This window comes from Polypterus senegalus, chromosome 5 (genome assembly GCF_016835505.1).
Source record: "Polypterus senegalus isolate Bchr_013 chromosome 5, ASM1683550v1, whole genome shotgun sequence".
Taxonomy (NCBI): domain Eukaryota; kingdom Metazoa; phylum Chordata; class Cladistia; order Polypteriformes; family Polypteridae; genus Polypterus; species Polypterus senegalus.
In genome coordinates this window covers 41106159-41116771 of record NC_053158.1, presented here as the reverse complement: position 1 = coordinate 41116771, position 10613 = coordinate 41106159, and positions in this window count along the sequence as shown.

The window sequence follows — 10613 nt, the reverse complement described above, 5'->3', positions numbered from 1 at the left end:
TAATTTAGAAAGGCACACACTTTTGTGTATATCAGGTCCCACAATTCACATTGCATGTTAAGACAAAAACCAAGTCACAAAGTCCATGGAGCTCTCTGCAGACATCTATGATCAAATTGTGGTGTGATATAGATCAATCAATCAATCAATCAATCAACATTTATTTATATAGCACATATTCATACAAAAAAAATGTAGCTCAAAGTGCTTTACAAAATGAATAGAGAAATAGAAGACACAATAAAAGATCAGAGCAAAGGTATAAAAATGTTTCTAAAGCTTTTATTGTTCAAAGGAGCTCAGTGGCCTCAGTAGTTGTGAAACTGAAGACGTTTGGAAACTCCAGCACTCTTCATTGAATTGGCCTTCTAGACAAATTGAGTAAACTAGGCAAGAAGGGCCTTGGCCAGGGAGGTGACCGAGAACCCAATGGTCTCTGAACAGAGATTCTGTAGTCCTCTGCTGAGAGCAGGTGTTTATGGTAAACTGGCTAGATGGAAGCCACTCTTGAGTCAAATACATATGACAGTCCACTTGGAGTCTGAAAGCATGAGGAAAAAAGATTTTCTGGTCTGATGAGACAAAGCTGAACTCATTGGAATGAACTCCAAGCACTATGTCAGTTGAAGATAAGGCACTAGTCATCACCTGTCTAATAATGGTGAAGTATTGTAGTAGGATCATTTTATTGCGGTACTTCTCAGTATCAGGGCATCAGGGACAGGGAGAATGGTTAGAGTTGTGGGCATAATGAATGCAGCTAAATACAGAGACGTCTTTGAAGAAACCCTGATCCATCTGTGCATATGACCTCAGATTGGGGCAGTCAGACATTCACCTTTCAGCACAACAAAGATTTGAACATGTAAATGCTGCCTAATGGGTTTCTACAAAGTACCAAATCAATGGTCTGAATACTTACATAAATGAGAGATTTCAGTTTTTAGTTTTAAATAAATTTATAAACTTTTCTGAATACTTGATTTCATTTTGCTATTAGGTTTTATTGAGTGTAAATTGATAAGAAAAATGGCAAATTCACCAATTTAAAATTAAATCTACAACATAATAAAGTGTTAAGAAAGTGAGGGCAACTGAATAGTTTTTGAATCCATTGTATAACCACTCACTGACTGGAGGCAATCAGCCAGAGCCTGTATGTCTCTATGATATGGGAGAAAAGCAGAGTACCTAGAGAAAACCTCCAGAGATAAGGGAAGAAAATGCAAACTTGACATGACCAGAGGTGATAGATAGATAGATAGATAGATAGATAGATAGATAGATAGATAGATAGATAGATAGATAGATAGATAGATAGATAGATAGATAGATAGCAGTCAGGTACAGACTCAAAATTTAACAGCTATTCTAAAATGTATGACCAAAACAGGGGCTTTTAACGTCAATAACAAAGAGTTATAGAGAGTATAAGCCATAAGCATTCACTAAGAGTTGAAATAAGATGATACTAGAACAACAGGAGGTAGTCATTGAAAGACGCTCATACATTCTTCCATTTTCCTTACCCATTAACTAACTAATTGTCCCAGTGCAGACACTATCCCGGTAGATAGATAGATAGATAGATAGATAGATAGATAGATAGATAGATAGATAGATAGATAGATAGATAGATAGATAGATAGATAGATAGATAGATAGATAGATAGATAGATAGATACTTTATTAATCCCAAGGGAAAATTCACATACTCCAGCAGCAGCATACTGATAAAGAACAATTTTAAATTAAAGAGTGAAAATAGAATCATGCAGAAGATGACAGTTACAAGTAACTCCCAGGAAATCCGTCTGATAAAACCATGTGGGGGTGTATGCCCTCACTAAGCCTTCTAAAAGGCAAAATGATGGCCTCAGCATTTTGAACATGAGTGAGGGAAATAGACTAGCCCCCTATCTATTTCTAATTCCTGTGACTCTCCACTGGATTTAGTGAGTCTGAGAATGTCATGTTACAGTATTTTACAACTGACAAGTGAAGTAAAAGGGCTTAAATATAGTGAATGGCACACAATTGAGAGACAGAATAGAAATAGAATACCCAAATTGTAAAAACTCAACTCAAAAGTGGCAGCTTTCAGAATGTGGAAGTTTACTTAAGATAACAAAGAGGTTAATGGCACATTTAGACAACCTAATATTACCAGATCCACCTAATTCAGAGTTTCAGAACAAACAAGGCAGGAACCATGAACTAGTCCTTCGTAAGGCCCACTCGTACAAACCCTGCATTCACGGAAAAGTGATTTTGATTTGTCAGTCAATCTAATACATAGACTGTCTTGTGAATGTGAGAAGAAAATCCACACAAACATCCCTAATGTGCAAACTACATGCAGACAAAAACTGGGGACCGGATTCAAACCGGAATGCTGAATCTGTAGGCTTAACCACTGAACTACCGCTGCTGCATAATTGCATAGTTAATCTTTAAAAGCCAGTCTTTTCACTAGAACCGTGTTTTTGTGATGTACTTTTTTTTTCTTACTAGGAACTAAAACTCATTTTCTTAGGTGAGTCATCACATGGAGTGTTCTTTCATATGTTTAATGGTATATTTACTATAATTAATCACTTCAGTTGAATTTAACGTGATACAGAAGTTGCTTTGAGCACCTTTACATTTTCATCTTTTTAATTTACTCCCAAATTATTCCCCTATTCGGAAGATATTTTATATATGTGTACCCACGATTTTAGAAAACCAAAAAATATGAAGAAAATCTGAACTCTTCAATGGCGCTTCCACAAATACATAATAAAGTGATTAAATGAAACTGACATTAACAAAGAAGCATATTTACCTTCTAAATCGATCTCTCAATAAAACACAATAGTGTGCCCACACTGACTTCTAATTCTGTTTTATTTTCTTTACCCACAGATGGCACACTGTAGTTTCCAAATAAAATCATCCCTCTGGGTAGCTCGTACATGTTCTGCTCACTGCACTGACACAATGAGATACTATTAGCCTCACAGCTGCAAATAAATAAACAATTTAATAAATAAATGAAAACAATGCAGACACACTTGGAATTCCCACCTGCATGGTCCTGAGTTTGTGTTTTGCGAGTGCCAGCTCACATGGAGTTTTATTGGCCTTAGAAACAGAAGAGGCTATTACTGAATTCTGAGTACCTCTCAAACCACAGAGACAGTTAAATCTATGAAAAGTGTTCAAATGATTGAAATAATGTCAATAGGAGTTTGAATTTCAATGCTTTTTGACAAATAGATTTTTTGCTTAACAATGGCTAAATCTTATTTTAATAAAATGACAACCAATATCCGTCCATCCATCCATCCATCTACTTAGCCTACTTGTTTCAATTTAAGAAAGGTGCAGCATATCTTAGCAGCATTAGGTTCAAATTACTGTAGAAATTAAACCTAGATGGGGTGGAAGTCCTTTGCATGGTAGATTTAAACCATAAATCATACACTTAGAATATTCAAATCAGGGTGATTAGTTTACATACGTAAAAAGTGTAAGGGATTTGGGAGGAAATCAAAATTCAAGGAAAAGCACTAAACATAACATTATGTCCTGTGTTTAAGTGGTTGTTTTCTCAAGGTGCTCAGCTTTTTCCTTTTTCCTAATTCCAAAAGATATATGCTAGATTAATTGGCAGTTCAAAGTCAGCCAGAAGTGTGGAGAGCACTTTGGAGTTCCCCTCTAATTCTGATGGACTAGGCTTTGGGGCTTACAGCACAGAACTGAATTGAGTTTTGTGGCATAGTGGTTAGCACTGCTGACACACTGCACATGCATTCACTTTCACAGTACACCTCAAAAAATACAGGTTACTTTTTTATCTTTTATTGAATATATTAAACTCATGTAACATTCCATACAATCATGTCAAACTTAACAAAACTAAATTCAATTCAGCTCCCACCCATGAGAAAGAGAGGAAGGCCAACAATAAGAGAAAAAGTATAGATAGTACTAAAGAATGAAAGGAGTCCCAACATAAATGCTTATTCTAAAATATTATTGATTAGATCCTGCCAGGTTTTAAAAATGTTTTAATCAAATTCTCTAAATGAGAATTTGATTTTTTTTTTCAATTTCAAATAGTATAGAACATCAGTTACCCACTGACTTAAAAAAGGTCTACTACAATTCTTCCAGTTGAGCAAGATAAGTCTACGTACCAATAGTTTAGTAAAGGCAATTACAGTTTGCTGTATTTATGTTATGTGGCGTTATAAAGAGGTTGAGCAATGCATGACAAGAACGGGAGTATTAGTGAACAGTCAACATGGGCTCAGATGAGGGAAATTGTGTTTTACCACATGAAAGGTTAGCAATAATACTATAACTGGGAATTGAGGACATGGTGTGTTAATGGATCCAAAATTGGCAAGAACACAGGAAGCAAATTGTCATGGTGTGAGAAACCTTATCATTAGACGTTGTTAAAAGTGATGTCTCTCTGGGGTCAAGTCCATGGATACTGATGATTTTAATGTGTATATATATATTGTAAAAGAAAGCACAGACAGTATAAAGTTTTGGGGTTTTCTGGCCCCGTATATTGCGGACACTCCACAATAATCAAAAACAGGTCAAAGATATAAACAAAATAGTTCATATGAGCGACGTCGTTCAGAGGCGTCGGCGGCCATTTTATAGGGGAGGAGCTGGAAGTGGAGGAATGCTGGGAAGGAACCGTGAGGGAGGATGGGACTGCTGACGTCAAGGAAGATGGCGGAGGAAGGGCGGAAGTGGACGTACTGCGGGAAGGTTACAATGGCGGAGCGTCTTTTTTCCTGGAAGACAAAGGAGAAAGGTTAGTACCCCACCACTCCCTACTGGCAAACGTCTTTCGAAGCGGTGCAAGGTCTGTCCGCGGCCTCCTGCTCGCGCATGCGTGACTATATATATATATATTGTCGCAGGCGGCTGGGGCTTGAGCCCAGCCGGGACGCCCAGGAGGACCGGAGGAGGGCTTGCACCTCCTCCAGATCGCGAGGGGGCGACTGCCCTGGTTGTATTGGGGGCCACAGGTAGCCTGGAGCCCAGCACTTCCGCCACAGCAGGAAGTGCTGGGGGGAAGAAGACAGGGGATACCCAAAAGGCTTCCGGGTGCGCAGCCGGCACTTCCGCCACACTGGGGCGTGTCTGCGGAGGAATGCAGCTGGAGCCCATCCGGGTTCCTATATAAGGGGCCGCCTCCCTTTATTCAGTAGCGGAAGTCGGGTGGAAGAAGGACGGAGCTGGAGAGAGGACTGGAGGCAGCCAGAAAGGCATTTAGACTGTGAGGCCTGGACTTTGGGGGATCGGTGCTGGAGGCACAGGGACGTGCACTGACGTAGTTGTAAATATAAATTGTAAATAAATAAGTGTGTTGGGTGCGACAAACGATGTCCGTCTGTCTGTGTCCGGGTCAAGGTTCACAATATATATATATACAATATATATATATATATAAAACAACAAGCTGGTTATATTAGCAGATGATACCAAATAGGTAGAATGGAAGATAATCTAGAATCAGTCGAATGGTTACAGAGGGAATTGAACAGCATACAGACTCGGACAGATATGTGGCAGATTAAATTTAATGAAAGTAAATGTAGGGTATTACACATAGAAAGTAAAATATTAGATTTAAATACACAACAGAGGAGGTTAATATTTGAAAGTACATGTTATGAGAAGGACCTAGGAGACATAGTCCACTCGCCCGTATCTAGAGAGTGGACAGAAGCCATAGGCCGTAGGCTAATAGAATGTTAGGTTATATAGCACGATGTGTAGAGTCTAAGTCGAGGAGGCAACGTTTAAGTAATATAATGCACTAGTGAGGCCTCCCCTGCTTGCAGTAATGGCATCTGGGCTGCAAAAAAGTCATAGCAGTACTAGAGAAAGTCCAGAGAAGAACAACTACAATTTTTGACTAACATTTTTGTTTTGATCCAATTGATGCAGTAGAGGATTAGACCGCCATTGCTCTCAATAACAAATTACATCACTCAACTCATTTCAAAATCAACTGAAATCAAAATGAATACTTTGATATCAGTCCAGAAACATAAATCAAATTCATCAATTTTTAACTTCACGTCCTTTTGTATGTGTCTTGTGCGAGCACAGCTAAGATCTATATCTTTAATTACTTTGGCTAATAGTTAACTCATCATAGTTCATTGAGTCTTCAGTAAACTAACGGTTGAATTTTAGAATGAAGAGACGTAGAGATAAGGCAGCTGAGTGATATGCACTGCCTAAAATGGCAAGACAATGTTATTCATATTTTGCTTATCACTCATCTCTTCAAAGGTTTTTCAATGTACATTATGGTTATCCAATTCCCATGAAATTGATTTTTCAAGACTGAAATTTGGAATGAGGCATAGACCAAAATTTTAATTCTGCTTGTTTTTAATTTAGCATTACCTTACGTTAAAAACACATGAAAATAATATATTTAATTCAAAGCCTGTTGTTTCTTTGAACCCTGTCCTCCCCAGTGTTTTGACATTATAGCCCTATTGGCCTCCCCAACAGTTTTCAACAATTCTGAAAACTAAAAATTTTTATGTTTAAAAGTAAAATTTCAATATATGATGATAAACCACAATGTTACAGCAACTGATTAATACTAAAGAACAAACTGTATCACTTGCAGTCTTGCCATTTTCATCCTTTTATATATTTCCTTTCACAGATCTAATGCCAAAACTGTACTTTTGAGTGATATGTTTCTAAACTGATTTTAGTGCCAGAAGCAATGAACAAGAAGACTTCACAGGATTTATACCACCTTCTGATCAATTGCCTCACTACCCCACCCCAGGTGGGGTTCTCAATTCTGGCATGAAGCATGCAAACTCCCTCAGGTGCAGTGTGACCCGCTCAGGGGACAATGGCAGATGGGGAGTTTTATTGGAGTATTGCACCCATATACCAGAGGTGTTATAAGACAAGCTCAGGGAGAAGCAGAAGGGCAAAGGTGCACTTTGTCTGCTTGTATTTCTTGGCCAACACAACATATTTGATGGTTTGAAGTGCTCCAACGATAAAGCACAGCTGAAATACTTTATGTATAATTCTGGAAACCTAAGAGCAAAAACAAAACTGACCTTCAGCAAAAAAACAGCAGCATAAATTGTGTAAGTAGAGTAAAAGTGTAATTAAACAGTGGACTGTTACGTGCATAGTCTAATAAAGAGAAGGCCAGTATGCTGAGTCATGATGGTAGACCTTTTGGGAATATGCCTCTACAGCAGTGGACTGCAAGATTAAGGGAGTAGTGTAGTGTAACAATAGTTTTGTGTAACCCCTATGCATAGGCCGTTATTCAGGCCAACATAGTTATGACAGAAGGTGGATGGGCCGTTATACTGTCCTTTCGGAAATATAATGATAGGCGGTTGGCTTTCTAGGTTCAAAAGGTTAAAGAATACTCTTCAAATTTGAATATTCAGGGTGTGAACCTCAGAGGCGAAGTTCCAGCATGTGTCCACAGAAAAAGGGTCTGTATTCTTTTCAGCATTAATTACAATAATAGCAGGCAGATAATCAGTACAATAAATGGCAATTTATTAATAGCAAATTTAAAATTATATACAGTAACAAAATTCAATAAAGTTACAAAAACTGTAAATGAAGAATACTATGTGCATTCTGGAATAGGGAAATACTTATCTTTCTTTTGTACATCCAATCTTATCCTTTTTATACATTGAGAACCTAAAGTTAGACAGAGGTCAAAGTTCATCCAAATGAGAAAATGTGTAGCTATAAAAATTTCATAACAGTTGACATCAGTGCTGTTGAAAAAGACAGGCTGACATTTTGCAAGTCATGAAGCCCACAGTTTTACCCGTGAGAAAGCATACCTGGAGTTTATTTCATTAATATGCATATTTATAAACTGATGCCCATAAACTATGACCAAAACATACCTTTCTGAAAATAACCCAAAGGATTCTCCATAGTAATAGCATTAAATTAAGACCAACCATGACTATGAAGATATTACACATGCCATATAAATTCTTAAATGAATTTGAAAAATATAAGAAGACATAAATCTGTTTGTCTGTCTATATGGTGCAGTGGTAGAAGACTTTCAACAGTTGATTTCTTAGGAAAAAAATATTTTTTCTGGAATGAAAGAGGTCTTGTGAAATAAAAGGAACTCTTTCTTTCCTGGAGAAAAAAGGCTGTTTATTACTAATGTAAATACAATTTTTTAAGTTACATGCTCCAATTTCCTACAGTTGATTTTTTTTTTGTTTTATCTTCAGTATACATTTAGTGATTTTTGTTATCTGCTCTGCCCTTTGTTAATGGAGTCTAAGGAGAAGGGGCCACCTAATTAGGAATACTAGCTCTAGTGGTATTTAAGTCAAAGCTGAAGAAGAATCAACAACACTGGCATTGTGTTCTTGACTTTGATTTTCTGGCCTTTGATTTTTTTTACTTCATATATTTGGCGTGACACTATGTGATGGAGACCTTGTGTACTTCTGATAAATTGGTCCAAAGGTAGTTTGATTCTTGCCCTTGTCACTGCCTGTTTGGAATCTGCACCATCTCCCTATGTCTGTTTTCTTCAGGTTTCCTCCCACATTCTAAAGAAGAGTCTTCAATTGACTTTGGATGTGTAAATGAATGCGCCTTGTAACCTTTGTCATTTAGCGGTAGGTTCTGACTATTCCTCAGAGTGCAAAACTAGCGTTTAAATACACATAGATAGACAGACAGAGAGTGTTGGTTAAAAGTACATTTTTCACATTTAACAGTAAACCCGTAAAATCAAATTTTTAATATGTCCTATTTTGTTCAGCCTTTTTTTTAACTAGAAATAAACATAAGGTAATTGGTCATTCATGAAGAAATTGCTTTTATGTAATAAAAACAAATCCCAAATGTTAAAAACATGCCTTTTATCACTTTGTTGAAATGTTCTACATCTGTTGTGTTTACTGAACCGAATGAGTGTCTATAATTTGTTTGTAGACTGTGAAAAGTCCATTAAGGTAGCATTACATTAAAATCTTTAAAATGCATTATCTTTCTTTGCTCTTTCGAATACTACACGTAAACAGACTCTGAACAGGCTAAATTGGTCTGGTATGTTACACTGATGAAAATCCACAGTCAGGGATTAGCTGATGTAGCCATCCATATTTTCCCATTATGGTGCTATTGAGCAATACACTTCTATACACTTGTAAATTTGAAGTTCAAATAAAAATATTTATATTAACAATGATTTATTTATAGCAGATTACAAATCATTAGTCCACTGATAAAAATATTAAATAACACTGATATAAAACAATATAATACACACACACATATATACTCAGCAAAAAAAGAAACGTCCCTTTTTCAGGACTGTGTATTTCAACAATAATGTTTTAAAAATCCAAATAACTTTACAGATCTTCATTGTAAAGGGTTTAAATAATGTTTTCCATGCATGTTCAATTAACCATAATCAATTAATTAACATGCAGCTGTGGAATGGTCGTTAAGACCTTAACAGCTTACAGAAAGTAGGCATTTAAGGTCACAGTTCTAAAAACGCAGGACACTAAAGAGACTTGTGAAAAACACCCAAAGAAAGATGCCCAGGGTCCCTGCTCATCTGCGTGAACGTGCATTAGGCATGCTGCAGGGAGGCATGAGGACTGCTGATGTGGCTAGGGCAATAAATTGCCATGTCCGCACTGTGAGACGCCTAAGACAGCGCTACAGGGAGACAGGAAGGACAGCTGATCATCCTCGCAGTGAAAGAGCCCAGATCTCATTCCCATTGAGCACGTCTGGAACCTGTTGGATCGCAGGGTGAGGGCTAGGGCCATTCCCCCCAGAAATGTCCAGGAACTTGCAGGTGCCTTGGTGGAAAAGTGGGGTAACATCTCACAGCAAGAACTGACAAATCTGGTCCAGTCCATGAGGAGGAGATGCACTGGAGTACTTCAAGCAGCTGGTGGCCACACCAGATACTGACTGGTACTTTTGATTTTGAGCCTCCCTTCATTCAGGGACACATTGTGAAACATTTTTAGTTTATGTCTTATGGTGTTGACTCTTTTAGTGTTCATACAAATATTTACACATTAAGTTTACTGAAAGTAAAAACAGTTGAAAGTCAGAGGACGTTTCTTTTTTTGCTGAGTATATATACACTGTGCCTTGTTTCACATTTTCTTATGCTGCAGCCTTGTGTTAAAATCATTTAAATTCGTTTTTCCCCCACATCAAGCAACACTTAGTAACTCCAGAATGACAAAGTGAAAACTGAATTTTACAAATGTATGTACATTTATCTCTCTATTATATTAAAAAAGCTTTCTGTCGTGTCCTTGTTATTTAGCTTTGACCACTCTCCTCCACACCACTCGCCCAATCATTACTCTTACTGCGCACATCCCCTCTTTGTACCACCCCATGACACTCTCAGTGCTAACTCGCCCTTAAACACAGTTGATTATAATGGCAAGGCAGAAAAGCAAATTATCTATTCAAGAATGTTGAATATATGTTGCATTAGAAAAAGGGTGGCAAGAGCTGTAAATGAATGTCGAAAAAAAGAAAATGAAGAAAAAAGAGCTGCATAT